The 15,580-nt window shown below is 47.3% G+C and overlaps 1 pseudogene; it reads right to left on the bottom strand.

Annotated features, from left to right (window-relative positions):
* Nucleotides 1-2,083: 2,083 nt before the first annotated feature.
* On the bottom strand, nucleotides 2,084-14,167 carry LOC140853090 (rust resistance kinase Lr10-like; annotated as a pseudogene).
* Nucleotides 14,168-15,580: the final 1,413 nt, after the last annotated feature.

Genomic DNA, 15,580 nt, shown 5'->3' with positions numbered 1-15,580 from the left:
GCCTCTTGTTCTCTCAAAAAGAGAGTAGCTTTTGAAGAGCAAGCGACATCTATCACACCATTGATTTGCTATTTTTTTATTGAAGAGTTAGTCATTGTCATCTTGACTCTTGCATCAACTTGCTCAAAGCAACTATACGAGAGACTTGAAAGGATTGGGACTTGTCCTTTTATCTTCACTTATTTCTTCTCATATTTCATAGTAGACCTGCTCTCAAAAATTTGTTTTGAGATGATGGTAGGCATAGTGTGGCTAAACAAATTCTTTAAAGAAAAAAATAAGTTGGTTAAATGAGACAAAAAGAGAAGAAAATCGGGAACTGGATGTAGTAGTCCTTCTAGACTTAGTGGAAAAACAGAAAAAAGCACAACGTGGTTAAGTCCTGGATCCTGATTCTTTTGTAGAATAGGTAAAACCTTTTCATTTTCTTAATATACAATACTTGGTGCTTAAACCCTTAAGCCATGTCAAAACAAACTCACATGGTTTCCCCATCCAACAACACTCGAAACAAAAAAAAAAAAAATACCCGAAGCCTGAGCAGTTTCTTGTATCCCGATTAATTCTTATACGTTCATCCCTAAGGTGAGGCCACTTAATTAGGTTAAACAACTTGGTCAAGGATCTAGACTAAGAGGTAGCTCAGTGGTGATAGATCAATAGAGAATAATCCTATGATAAATAGATATCAGAACCTCAGGGATTGGAGAATTAATCGTTGGTTGTTCGAATACTATCTATGACTGCTCTTTGGGTTTTTTTTTTTTGGTGAACGTGAGTCTTCATTTGAAGACATCTAAAATAGGGAATCCAAGTTTGACATGTCGTGGTGGTTAATTAGTAGGTCCTCCATAATGTAAGATAGGATAAATTGTAGATTTTTAGCTGGCCTCAGAGACCCTTGAGTTAAAGGGTTTAATTTTTGAAATGGTTGTGATGATTTGTTAAAATTTAATGTCAGGATTGCTTATTTACTGAAGTTAATCGAGACTTCTATATATGGTATTGTTTTCAAAACGAGTCTAGTAGTTTAGGAAATTCAACTGATTTGGAATACCTAAGAAAACCATGAAGATAAGGAAAAGAGGCAATAAACAACGAGATGTGTATTGTATATTTATTTCTTAATTGTATTTTTAGTAAATAGTTGTGAAGAGAAGAATTAATATATTCTACTCAAATAATATGATATAAATAACCATAATCTCGTTAGTCCGCTACATTTATAATTTAATATTATGGAATATGCCTTGAGTTTATAAGATCTAGAGAGGCAAAAAGGAATCCTTTTTCAAAGCAGAGCCAGAGCATAGTGCAATGAGTAAAATGACGTATTCTAATTTAAGTCCAAATCAACTTACTTTATTAAATATATAAAATTTAAAAAGAAAGATAAAATTGAGTATTCTAGAGATCGAATGTATTAAAAGCTAGAGTTTGGAAGAAAATCTTGGACTCTCTAATTTTCAATTCTTTATAGTGGAACTTTTGTATCGACCTAGCTATGGACGTAGCTCAACATACCAAACTACATAAATATTATTCATCCCTATTATTTTTCTTTTTCTTTTTGTTTTATTGCTCTTCCTGTTTATCGTAACAAATTTCAAGATTTTGTATCGGCCACGGTTTATTATGCGAAGCTAGCTGGCCTTGGGTAGAGTAAATACAATTCTTTCACCGGTTCTAGCGTTATATCATGTGTTGTCTCCAAAATTAACTAGTTGGTCATTATATTATTAGAAATTGATCGAGCCTTCCCACGGAAGAAGCAAACGCTCTCATCACCTTCTATCGTAAGGCTTACAAGCAGAGTGGGGTACATGGGAGAGAGAGCTATGCAAACAATACAAATATTATTCAGACTAGGGAAAGTGAAGATAATAAAATTCATGAAAGCAATAGACACAAGTACTTAATCAGTATTTTTTCGAAAAAAAAGTCTTTCATATTGTGTAGCAAATTAAAAAAAAAAATTCAGAAACAAGGTCAAGCAACGTTCCACAATTCTGCATGCATAAAACAGGATGCACAATGCCATGGATTTATTGCAAAAAGAAATACAATCTGATAGACCCGTGCTTTAGTCAGGGAAAGTCATCATGCTCTGAAATGATTGATAATCCAGTGAAAAATGAGTTGGTGCAAGTCTGTCTCGCAGACTTTGGCTGTGGTGAGCAAAAAAAAAGGGCCTAGGTGGCATTTGCAGGTTATCTTTATCCCCTTCGAGCATCTCAACAATTTTGCTCATGGGGGCGATTAGTTAGTTGACTTCATCTAAATGCACCATAAACCCACTTTAGATAGCTTGCTTTCCACTTCGCTAATCTCCACGATGTTTCCAGTTTCGAGCCCTTCTTGTTGAGTGAGCTGATCATATATCCATGAGTAGTAATAAATCTAACTTGAGTTCTCCACTCTTGGATCCACATTCCTTTTCCCCCCAGCCATCTCCATGAGCAACATTCCAAACCTATAAACATCAGATTTGTTAGATATAACCCCAAAGTTCCTCGACATTAATTCAGGAGCGATGTATCCTATTGTCCCTCTGGCAGCACTAATGGACACTTGGCTATGATCCTTCGGATACAACTTTGCAAGCCCAAAATCTGCTATCTTTGGGGTGAAATTACGGTCGAGGAGAGTGTTGTGGGGCTTGATCTCAAAGTGTAGAATTTGCATATTATATCCCCGATGGAGGAAATTAATGCCTCAAGCCACTCCCAGGGCTATATCAACGAGTTTATCCTAAGTGAAGGGATGATGACTTGTTCCATTTGAGGAGACTTATCAAGTGATCCATTAGGCATGTACTCATAGATGAGAGCCCTATTCAATCCCTCTGAACAGAATCCAATCAGCCGCACAATGTTTATGTGATGAATCCTACGGATGGTAGAGACCTCATTGATGAATTCTTCTCCACTGCACTTGGAATTCCCCAACAACTTAACGGCAACCAGTTGTTCACCTCTACAATATTGACCGGCATCCGCATTCTCCAAATTTGCAGGGGAGAAAAAGGCCAAAAATTAATGGCGCAAATACAAACCTACTCACTATTGCCAACGCTGCAAGCAGAAGTTCTACCAAGATTTTGGATGTAAGTAGTTATTTATAATGATAAGTAAGCAAAATAGTTTGAACTGTGAGCCTCAAAATCATTTGGGATCTTACTATATAGTACTGTATAATCGCAATCAATATTACCAGGCCAAGTGTGATCCAATAAACAGCAGTAACACTTGCCTTGTAATCTACACATTTAACAAAATTAATCTCACTTTGTTTTATGAAGAAGACCAAAGAAAGTATCTGTTTGCTCGTAAAATGACTGAAAAACTCTCTGCATTTCATATGAAGGAAACAAATGTGGAGATGGATAAGATTACACACGTTCCTTGAAAAAAAAATGAAAAAGTGAGAGCCCATTTGGAAGAATGGGTTGAAATTTTCATTGGATTTATTAGATTGGGCCGGCAACCAATTACAAATAGACTTATAGATTGGGCTCGTGATCCAATCACCACGCATGGTGCAGACAAAGAATTTCGCTTTGTGGATATGGTATAGCCCAGCCCATATAATTCTATTTCTAATTGGCTGTATTGGCTCAATTCAATGAATCTAATGAGATTTTTAACCCATTTATTCAAACAGACCCTAAAATGAAAGAGAGTGAAGATGATCTTTGGGTTATTATCTGGCAGCTCAATTTTGGATGATTAATGTGGATATAGATGGATATAAATGATGGCTATGTACCTTGATACTTTTGTAAGACTGGAATGGATGATATCAAGACATGTGAATCTGCTACGTCTTTCCCTAATACAATGAACCCGTTTTGTAGGAGTACAAAAATATCTGTTGTTGAATTCATGACAAGAGCATCATGGGCCATAGGAATGTAACAGGCCAATACATTAGGTTGTGCGCTGCCCGACTACAGTTCACAAAACTAGGCCATACCCTTGCCAAATAGAAGTACAAGTCTTGGGAAATCTCAAATGCTGACCAAGACTCGAGGGGGAAGTGACAACCTCCATTTGCCAAGCTTGCACCGACAATATTAATCATCTCATACAAAGAACAAGGTAGAGCCTCCGTCTCACTTCTCCTTACTTCACACTGGTTGATCTGAAAAGAATGAAATAATCAAATCTTTCGATTCGAAGCATACTCTATTTTGAAAACAACGAAGAAATCTATCAAGGTCTTTGAAGAATGGATAATGAGAACTAAGGATTCAAAAGGATCAAAAAACTCAAAGCTTTATGAAGAGATAAAACGAATACAGGAGCACGCTTCGAATTTGAGAAACATATGGGCAGCTAGATCTTCTATCAGAGAGAACGATTCTGATAATTATCAAGCGTTAGGACAGGAGAGAGATCGATTAGAAGAAATCTGCCGGAAAAGCTATAATGTAGCTGTTCTGTTTTTCTACCTTCCTTTTGCATTCATCTTCCCTCGGGCATTTGGTGCTGACGACATTTCTAAACTACATTCTGTAACAAATATGTAAATATTAAATAAACTACAATCTGAAATAAATATGTAAATATTAAATATTAATATATAATATATCGCTCTGGGAAAATATCCTTTTCTTCCTTGCTTCTCAAAAAAGATATTAATCATCTCGTAAGATTTGGTCGCATGATATTTGCCTGAGTGATAGTCCAAGATAGTTTTGTTACTATCACAGATAAATTGGCACTTTGGATCCCCACATTCAGCTGGATCGCCTTTTAGATGGAAAGGGTGTCTGACGGGGAGTTGTCCTCAAGATGAAGGAGAAGAGTCTCTAGCTAATTCAACAATGGAGAGGAGACATAGGAGGAGAGAATAGAGAGCAAGGTGTGGCTTCATTATGATTGTTGGTGGACTCTTGCATCAATCTCGGAGAACTTTTAAAGCCAACCATATGAAAAGCTTGAAATGATTGGCATGTCCTTCTGTTTTATCCTATTTCTTGTTGAATTTAGAATGTTTGGAGCACACTTTTTACCTAACGAAACTTGTTTTGAGAAAACAATAGGCACGGAGTAGCTGAACAAGTTTATTAAAGAAAAAAATAAAGATGGTACAAGAAAAAGAGAGAGAAGAAAATGAGAAATGGGATGCAGTCCTCCCAGAGCGAAAAACAGCACCACGTGGTTAAGATTTGATGGAACAAAGTTTGGGGTTATATATATATATATTCATCAAAAAATATATATACAATTAAACACATAAGTTCCATATGGAGCCCACGGTTATATATATAGATATCAACGATAAAACAAGAAATCTAAAAGTCCGATTTCCCATATCTGGCTTGATTTGAGATTGTGAGGCATTTGGAATCAAAAACTTTGCATAGGTTGTTCCATGTTTCTAGTGCAACCGGGCTGTGCTTGGAAAATCATGAGAAATTATTGCCTGGACAGGTAGATCCAGGCAAATCTTGAAGCAGCATCTTCATGGTGGATAATGCATAATCGGAACTTCATGAAATACTGTGGTATGTTATCCACCGGGGATTTGGATGGTTTATTTGGGCGTGGTTCAGACAAATAAGGACAGGAAAAATCATAGCTTTGATAAGAAAGATGACTTGTCACATCTGTCAAGTCTCCTACGAAAGAACTATAGACTTCGTGCTAAGACGCGAGCGGTATGAAACCATCCTCCGACCTGAGAACGTTTTCTTCGCAAACTCCCTCACGCTAGGCGGTATCAAGGCTGTTGGAGAGAAGTGTAGCCCCTTGTTCCAGGCTCACGAAGATGCAGCCATGCTTGATCTCAAGGAAGTCGAAGTTCAGCGATATGGGGTGGTTGCTAAAACCACAGCCACCTAGACAGTCGTTTGATAGCCATCCATATTTGTTAGTTTTTGGGATGTTAATGGGTCTTATCTTCATCCTTTTATTCTTTCGGTAACCAACACGAGGTTTTTGGTGTCAGAAGTGGAAGAGGCCTTGTACTCCCCATTGATTACTTCCATCCTGGTTCATGCGATATTGCCACGATCAATGTATTAGGATGGTGGAAGAAGTCATGGACAACCGCAAATTGCTCAATGGATTAGGATAGTGGAAGAAGTGTACAATCCTGCGATGCACAACCGAATCAAGAAACATCCTTGTTCTTCTTGTTCTTTATTTTGTTTCTTCCTGTGTTCTTTTTTATTTTGTTTATTTCGAAAGGAATATTTTTTTTAAAAAAGAAATAAAAGGTGTAGCATCACTGCTGTAACTCATGCCAACTCAGCATCACCGCTATAACTGTGTTGTATAGGTTTTATTTAATAAAAAAAAAAAAGGGTAGCATCCTTCTACCATCTTGTTGGGATATACCGACCGGTCCCTCTCACGCCGACTCACCATCGGGCCCGCCTGACCGACGCCCGACTCTACCGACCGACGACTACCAACACCGTTCGACTGAAAGTATGTCGGTCGGACAGACCCTTTCCGTTTCCGACTGGCCGAACGATGGGACCCGACCTCCGACTTTCGCAACACGCCAGACTGACTACCGGATGGTCCCTGGGTCTTCACCTGACATCCCACAACCAAATGCCGATGCATGGCCGATCGGCTCCCCCAAATGTTGTACGACTGCTGAGGGCCACCGTCCTGACAAAGGTATGCGGCATAGCCGTCCTGGGACATTGTCTTGCCAAGGATATAGATTAATCCCAGTGATTTGACAACCCACGGTGACTTAACAGTCTGTGGCGACTTAACAGTCCACGGTGACTCTGACAGTCTCTGGCGATTTGACAACTCCCCCGGTTGTTTGCACCATTAATGGCGGCACCACGCCGCGCCCTACTATAAAACAGGAAAGGCAATAGTATTGCGAGGAGGTTTTTCGAAGCCCCTGAACTCCCCCTCTCAGTTCTCTCTCTCGCTCTCTCGCTGAGCTCTCCTGATTCTTTTCTACTGTTGCCTAGTCTCCTCTCTGACTTGACCGTCGGAGGGTCCCCGCCGGAGGCATCTCCGGTCAGTGTGGACTTCTCTTGCAGGTGCTCGTTCCCGACGATCAGGCGACGAGGAGATTGGCCGCAATAGGTTTTGGCGCATCAGGTAGGGGCCCGACCCCCACAGAGCTTGGAAAAATTCTTTCGGAATGACAAGAACTAGGGCTCAGCAATCGAGGGCCACCGGATTGGCGAGGCACTCTTTCCATCGGGAAGAGACCTCTCCTCCACCCTCCATGGTGGAGCCCAGCTCTCCGCATCCTGTGGTGACCATGGAGGCACAAATTACGGTGATTGTGCGGCAGATGATTGTGCTGACGGATGTAGTCAAGAGCCTTCAACAACAACCGATCCGGTTGCCTCAATCGTCGGTGGGGCAACCGGCGGCACACCCGATGCCCTCCAGGAGCAGCCACCGACGCCCACGTCGGTCTCCGTCTCCTCCTCTGGAGCAGCTGTCATAGCACTCCCATCGAGAAGAGGAGAGGCGGCCACGGCATGATACCCATCGATCCCGACGATCGTCTCCTTCCCAGCTGGAACGAGCGAGGAAGGAGAAGCGGCCGCGAACACCGTCTGCCTCCCTCTCGGATTCGTCGGGAGACTCCACCCCCGGGGTCTCCTAGCACCGACGGGCCGATGACTACGAACGCAGGTTCGAAGAAATCGACCGTCGGCTCGCCCAGCTTCAGGTGGACAGACAGAAGTCTTCGAACGACGTCGACTTCCAGACCGCCCAACCTCTCTCCCGACTCATCCTCGACGAGTCGATCCCTAGTCGGTTCAAGATGCCCCATGTGGAGCCCTATGACGGCTCCACTGACCCAGTTGACCATCTGGAGAGCTACAAGGCTCTCATGACGATCTAAGGGGCAACCGATGCTCTTCTCTGCATCGACTTCCCCACCACACTTCGTAAGGCCGTCAGGGCCTGGTACTCCGACCTCCGCTCAGGAAGCATCCACTCCTTCGGACAGCTCGAGCATGCTTTCGTGGCCCATTTCAGCACCAGCCGAAAGCCCCCACGAACTTCGGACAGCCTTTTTTCCCTCAAGCAGGGGGAAACGAGACACTCCGACACTTTGTGACGTGATTCAACACGGCCACGCTTGAGGTTCGAGACCTCAACGAAGACATGGCTATCTCGACCATGAAGAGGGGGCTAAGGGGGTCCCGATTTATGTACTCTTTGGACAAGATCCTCCCCCGGACATACGCTGAACTGCTGGAGCGTGCGTACAAATACGTGCATGCAGATGAAGGAGCTTCCGACCGACGCCTGACTGAAAGAAAGGTCGGGCTCCTGCCGAGCCTAGCAGGCCCCCGACCGACAAATAGGTCTCACCCCAGTGATGGAGCCCGAGATCGCCTCGACGGCGAAGTCCGAGATCGATGCATCCCAAGTACGACTCCTATACTCCCCTTTCTACTCCTCGTGTGCAGATTTTGATGGAGATCGAAGGGGAAGAATATTTGCGATGGCCTCCACCTTTGAAGGCAAAGGGCCTCGACCGACGAAAGTACTATCGATTTCATCGGGGCCACGATCACAACACCAAGCAGTGCATCCAACTCAAGGACAAAATTGAGGCCCTCATACGTTGGAGGTATCTCAAAAAATTTCAAAGGAAACCACCGACCCGACCCATCCCCGACCGACGACCCCAACCGACCGAGGAAGCAGCGAACAATCAGCCCACGATCGGAGTCATCAACATGATCTCCAAGCGAATGGACCCGTAGACGACTGCTGGAGGGGAGTCGACGAAGAAGCTACGCCAAGATGATGTAATTACTTTTACAGACGAGGATGCTCAGGGAATCCAAACTCCCCATGACGATGCTGTTGTTATCTCAGCAACAAAAGCAAATTATGATGTAAGAAGGATCTTTGTTGATAATAGAAGTTCGACTAATATTTTGTTTTACTTGACCTTCTCTCGAATGTGACTGTCGGCTGATCGGCTCGAAAGAGTCTCCACGCCCCTGGTGGGTTTTGCTGGGGAAGCCATCACGGTGGAAGGAGAAGTTACTCTTTTCGTGACGGTTGGAACCGAACCACGATAAAGCACCATCCACCTAACCTTTGCAGTCATCCGAGTACCTTCGGCCTACAACGCCATACTCGAAAGACCTGGGCTAAACGTCCTCAAAGCTATAGTCTCGACCTACCACCTGCTGGTTCGGTTTCCGACCAAAAATGGAGTCGAGGAGATACGGGGGGATCAATAGCTCGCTCGATGATACTTCCAAATCTCTGCTCGAAGTAATGAAGCAAAGGACTCCTTGACGGCCGATAAGTTGGACCAGCGGGGAGAGGAAGAACGGGGCAAACCGGCCGAACAGCTGGTTTCCATCCCGATAGCGGGGAATCCCGAACGAGCGGTCTGGGTCGGATCCCAATTACCCGACCCTGAGCAATTGCAGCTAGTAGAGCTGCTGAAGGCCAATACTGACGTATTCGCTTGGTCGGCAGCGGATATGTCCGGCATCCCCTCGGAGATGATGACTCACCGACTCAACATCAACCCTGAAATGAGGTCGGTGAGGCAGAAAAAACGGTCTTTTGCTCCTGAAAGACAGAAGGCCATCGACAAGGAAGTGGACAAGCTACTTGAGGTGGGCTTCATCAGAGAAACCACGTACCTCGATTGGCTCGCCAATGTTGTCATGGTGAAAAAAGCCAACGGGAGGTGGAGGATCTGCATCGACTATACCGACTTGAATCGTGCCTGCCCGAAGGACAGCTTTCCACTTTCGAAAATCGACCAGCTGGTAGACGCGACGTCCGGCCATTGACTGCTCAGCTTCATGGATGCCTTTATCGGATATAATCAGATCCGGATGGTGCCCGAAGATGAGGAGCACACAGCCTTTGTGACCGCCAAGGGCCTTTACTGCTACAGGGTAATGCCCTTCGGACTGAAAAATATCGGGGCCACCTACCAGCGACTCATCAATAAGGTCTTCAAAGGCCAAATCGGACGCAATATGGAGGTGTACGTGGATGACATACTGGTGAAGAGTGCACAGGCCTCAGATCATGTCCAAGACCTCGAAGAAACTTTTCACACTCTTCGACGACATCGGATGAAGTTAAATCCGACTAAATGCGCCTTCGGGGTGACTTTGGGAAAGTTCTTCGGGTTCCTCATTTCTCAGCAAGGAATTGAGGCTAACCCTGAGAAGATAAAGGCAATCATCGATATGTGGCACTCGAGCACCAAAAGGGAGGTACAGCAGCTTAACAGAAGGATCATCGCATTCAACCGATTCATCTCTTGGTCGGCAGAGAGATGCCTCCCGTTCTTCAAGACCCTGAGACAGGTGAAGGACTTCTCTTGGTCGGATGGGTGCCGGCAGGCCTTCGAGGACCTGAAAAGGTACCTGACCTCTCCGCCACTACTTGTAAAGCCAGAAGTCGGAGAAATGCTGTACGTCTATTTGGCAACCTCCCCAGAGGCGGTTAGCTCAGTGCTCGTCCGAAAGAATGAGAGCCGAATTCACCAACCCATATACTACACCAGCAAAGTACTCCACGAAGCTGAAGCTCAATACTCAAAGATAGAGAAGATGATATTCGCCCTGATCGTGTCTGCACAACGACTCCGTCCGTATTTTCAAGCACACGCTATCGTGGTCCTCACCGACCAGCCCCTGAGGGCGATATTGCGTCGCCCCGACACATCAGGACAACCGGCGAAATGGGCAATGAAGCTTAATGAGTTCGACATTCAGTACCGACCACGACCAGCCTTGAAAGCCCAGGTCTTGGCCGACTTTATTGCAGAGTGCCCGACGACCGACTAAGGATCGGAAGGCGGGAGCCCCAGAGAAGTTGCAATCTCCGAACCTGACCTCGGGTCTACCTGGGTGTTGCACATCGACGGAGCTTCCAACGCTCATGGGAGCGAGGCCGGGTTCCTGCTCACCAACTCAGAGGGAGTGGTTACCGAGTATGCCCTTCGGTTCGACTTCAAAGCCTCCAATAATCAAGCTGAGTATGAAGCGCTCCTCGCTGGCTTGAGAGTAGTGAAGGAGCTCGGGATCAACAGCCTCATAGTCTTCTCCGACACCCAGCTGATCGTGGGGCAAGTTAAAGGTGACTTTGAGGTGCGGGACCCGACCATGACAAAATATCTCCAGAAGGTGAGAGATCTCGTGACACACCTTAAGTATTTCGAGATCTCCCACATTTTCAAGTCGGAGAACGCTCGGGCCGATGCACTCTCCAGGCTTGCGACATCAGCCTACGATGCCTTGGGTCGGACATTGGTGGAGAGTCTTGAGCAGCCGAGCATCGACAGGGCCGAGGAGGTGCTGCAACTAGCGACCGAACCAAGCTGGATGGATCCGATCATTCGGTATCTGACCGACGGAACCAGTCCTGAAGATCCCACGGAAGCCAAACGACTCTGATAGGTGGCCTCCCAATACGTGATAATAGATGGCCGACTCTACAAAAGGTCATTCTCCCTTCCCTTGCTCAGGTGCTTGGGACCGACTGATGCGGACTACGCACTCAGAGAAGTGCATGAAGGGATCTGCGAAAATTACTTAGGGGGCAAATCCTTGGCCTACAAAATCCTACGGCAGGGTTATTACTGGCCTACCATGAGAAAAGATGCGGTCGAGTTGGTTCGGAGGTGTGAGCCATGTCAAAGGTATGCTAACCTACAACACCGACCAGCCAACCAAATCACTCCTATTATCGCCCCGTGGCCCTTCGCCCAGTGAGGGATCGACATACTCGATCTTTTTCCTCCGGCATCTGGCCAAAGGAAGTTCATAGTCGTCGCAATCGACTACTTCACTAAGTGGGTGAAAGTCGAACCTCTGGCATAGATCACCGAGCGAAAGGTGGAAGACTTCGTCCAGAAGTCTATCATCTTCAGGTTCGGACTACCGCATACCATTATCACCGACAATGGATGACAATTCGACAATCGAGACTTTCAGGAGTTCTGTGCAAGATTTCATATCACACATCGATTGACCTCGGTCAGGCACCCACAGTCCAACGATGAGGTCGAGGTGACCAACCGAACTATTCTGCATAGACTAAAGACCTGACTGAATGAAGCCAAAGGCCTCTGGGTCGAGAAATTGAATTCTGTCCTATGGGCATACCGGACGACACCCCGTGTCCCGATCGGGGAATCTCCTTTCAACTTGGCCTATGGGTCGGAGGCGATGATCCTGCTCGAGATCGGGCTACCATCGACTAGAGTCGAGCAGTACCAAGAGCCGGGCAACTCCGAGTGTCGGAGAGCCGATCTGGACCTCCTACCCGAACTCTGATGCGAGGCTCAACTCCGCATGGCTTCCTACCGACAGAGAGTGGCCTGATATTATAACACCAAGGTTAAGCCGAAGCTTTTCAGGCCTGGGGACCTAGTCTTAAGAAAGGCAGAAGTTTCGAAGCCTCTAGACCAGGAAAAGTTGGCTCCGAACTGGGAAGGACCCTACAAGATAGCGGACACCTACGGGCTGAGAGCTTACCGACTGGAGACTCTAGAAGGGAGCGCCATTTCCCAGACTTGGAATGCCGACAATCTGAAGTTGTACTACCAGTAAACTCTGTGTGCCCTTGTTCGGAATACAAATTCAGCTTCAAAACTTCAGAATTTAGAATCTCAGCACTCCAACGGTGTGTCAGTGCTTGCTAGTAGTACGAACCCCGACGCCACGGCTTGGGCCCAGAATTTCATTGGAAATCTGTGACCCAATCATCGATGGCACGTCGGACTCTTGCGATGACCGACATATCTACGTTGGTGGACGGCCGGCGATGGCGATGAAACCTCCCTAAGTTGAAGCCACGCCCCTTCCGCAGCCAGCTCTTGAGCAAGGCGACTGGCTAACTTGCCGACTTGACTACGGTCAAGAAAGGCAAAATACCAACGTGACCAACGTCGCGTTCGCGACATGCCGACCAGGTCACGATCAGTTGAAGGGTACTCGGCTTACCACCATTTATCACACACGTCCGTCAAAGAATCGGGCAAAAGATGACCGACCTGTCATCAACTAAATACGTCGGATACTATTCGACTATCGGACTCTACAAGATGATCGGGTCAAAGAGCTAGCCCGAAGGATGGGTGATGCCCGACTCGACGAATATGCCCGACTAAGGTCTGGGCAATGGGCACTCGACTTAAGCTCTCGACTGTCGGGTCATACGACAGTCGGGAGGCCGATCTAAAGTCGGAGCTTGCTCTGCCTTTACCATGGCATATGCTACCGACTATCCCGGCTAGCTAACTGGGATCTTATCGAACATCCTAGCTAGTACGTCAGGCCTACGACTTATACGTTCGGAAGGATTTCGGCGAGGCATACACGACATATCCCAAGATACATAAAGACAGAGAAAAAGTTAAAAAGATTTTGATTTCATTCAAACTTGAACTAAATTTACAAAATTGGGCCGAAGCCCGATTATAAGTACACTAAACAAAAATAAAAAGATAGAACAAGCTCTGACTACTCACCGGAGTCGGCTTCCTCTACTGGGAGAAGTCTGGGGGCGGTCGGCGTATCCGCTCAGGCCGAGGTAGCATCGGGGGTCGGAGCCGCCTCGCCTTCGACAGCTTGATCTGCGTCGGCCTCCTCCACGGTGGTGCGATCTCCCGACAATGGGTCGGCGACCTCTCTCGCGACTCTGCCCTCCGACTCTGGGGGGACGATACTGCCGAGATCGAGCTCCGGATATAGGCTCTGGATGGCTTCCCGAGCATCCTCGTACCCCACTCGGTACGAGAGGAAGCCGCTTTCCAAAAGTTCTTCCCGGTATTCATCGGAGCCGCGGAAGTCCTCCACGGCCCGACCTATGGCCTCTCTCGCCGACTCTGCCTCCGTCCTCGCTATGTCTGCGTCGGCTTGAGCAGAGGATAAGTTTTCTTCGGCCTTGGCGAGATTCTCCAAATTTATCTGGAGCTGCTCGCGTTCGGCCTTGAGTTCCTTCACGGAGTCATCCCACTCGTGACGCAGCCGACGAACAGTGCGGGACTTTCGCTTGGCATCCTCGCGAGCCGACTGCAGCTCGATCCCCGAAGTGGCCAGAGCACCGGTAAGGCGGGAGACCTCCTCGGTGAGGCGGGAGATCTCCTCTTCAAGCCGGGCCTCTCGATCGACCGACTGCTTCAGCTGGTCGACCATTACCGCCTTGTCGGCCTCGACGGCCATGGCCTTATCTTTTCAGGCCGCCCGGAGATCGCCGAATCTCTGATATCCAGTCTCCAGCTCAGACATGTTATAAATCAGCTGCAAACAACAAGACCAACCGTCAGAAAACCGAACTTATAAAAAAAAATGATGATGAAAATGAAAAGTAAAGGGGAAAGAATTACCCGTATCAGGGTCGGGTAGGAGGAAAGCATGTCGGATACCCGCTGGTTCTTCATTACCTCATGGTCGGCCGGAAGGATGATCGCCTGGCACAAGCTCCTGGCCAAGTCATGGTTGGCCAGGGCCGACGCTCCTTTGGGAAGTAGGGCATCGAACGACGTGCCACGATCGGCCGACCTCCTGTTGTCATCGGGCGCCATCGGGGCCTTCCCTCATTCAGACACCTAGGCCCTGACGTCAGAAAGGGAGGGCAGACTCGAGCCCGACTGGGCCCCTCCCGAGGGTGCAGCGGCCGCCGACGCATGTTGATCGGGCTCACATACCTCTGTCCGAACCTCTTCCACCGGTTGAGCGGCCAGCACATCCTCGACCGTTTCCTCAGTCGCCCATCCCTCGGATGGGGCTGCTCCCTCAGCCGATCGTTCCTCGGACAGGGCTTCGGTGGGCACTGTCGACACCGACAGTGCGATGATCAGCTCCCGATCCGACACCCGTTCAGAATCGGGCTCCGCTCCCGCCACCGTTGGTGCTACTTGGGGCCTTTTGGGAGGCCGTGATGGTTCGGCTCCATGCACCGGCCTCTTCCGTGCTGCGTGTTGCCGAACGTCGACTTCCGTTAACCTCACCCTCGGTGGCATGTCTGCAATTTCGACAGAGGATCAGCACCGCAAAAAAAAAAGGGGAAGAGAAAAGAAAAACAGACCTAGGCGAGGAACCGAGCTCAGACCGGCATTGTACAGGGCTTGCTCGATGACGAGCTCCCTCTGCTTCGGTACCGAGATATCCTTCAGACGGTGGAAGTCCTCTCGGTCCTCGATCTCCACCCGACTGTTCTCATTTGGTTGAGTTCAGGGGTCCCCCCAGCAGGAAGGGAACCCCCAAGGAACGGGAGAAGAGACAAAGAAGAATTGGTTCTTCCATCCATGAATTGACGATGAAAGATCAGTGATAAAGGAAAGACCCTTCCGAGGGTTGAAAAACCACCACCCTCGGACTTTAGGGTGGGGTCGGAGAATGAAAAAGGCTCAGAAGAGGGAAATACGAGGATTGGTCGGCAAAAGCCGACACAACAAAACAAAGCTGACTACCAGTCGGACTGAGTTCGGCGCCAGCTGCGTCGGACACAGTCTGTAGTAGTCCAGCACGTTCCGGACAAACTCCAGAATCGAAAAGCGAAGACTGACCCAGAGGTCTTCGACGTAAAAAGCCACCTGACCCGCGGGCGGGTTGTTAACCCGACCATCAGCTCCG

This window comes from Elaeis guineensis, chromosome 13 (assembly GCF_000442705.2).
Source record: "Elaeis guineensis isolate ETL-2024a chromosome 13, EG11, whole genome shotgun sequence".
NCBI classification, from domain to species: domain Eukaryota; kingdom Viridiplantae; phylum Streptophyta; class Magnoliopsida; order Arecales; family Arecaceae; genus Elaeis; species Elaeis guineensis.
The sequence above is the reverse complement of the archived record's forward strand: the minus strand, read 5'-3'. Positions and strand labels throughout refer to the sequence as shown.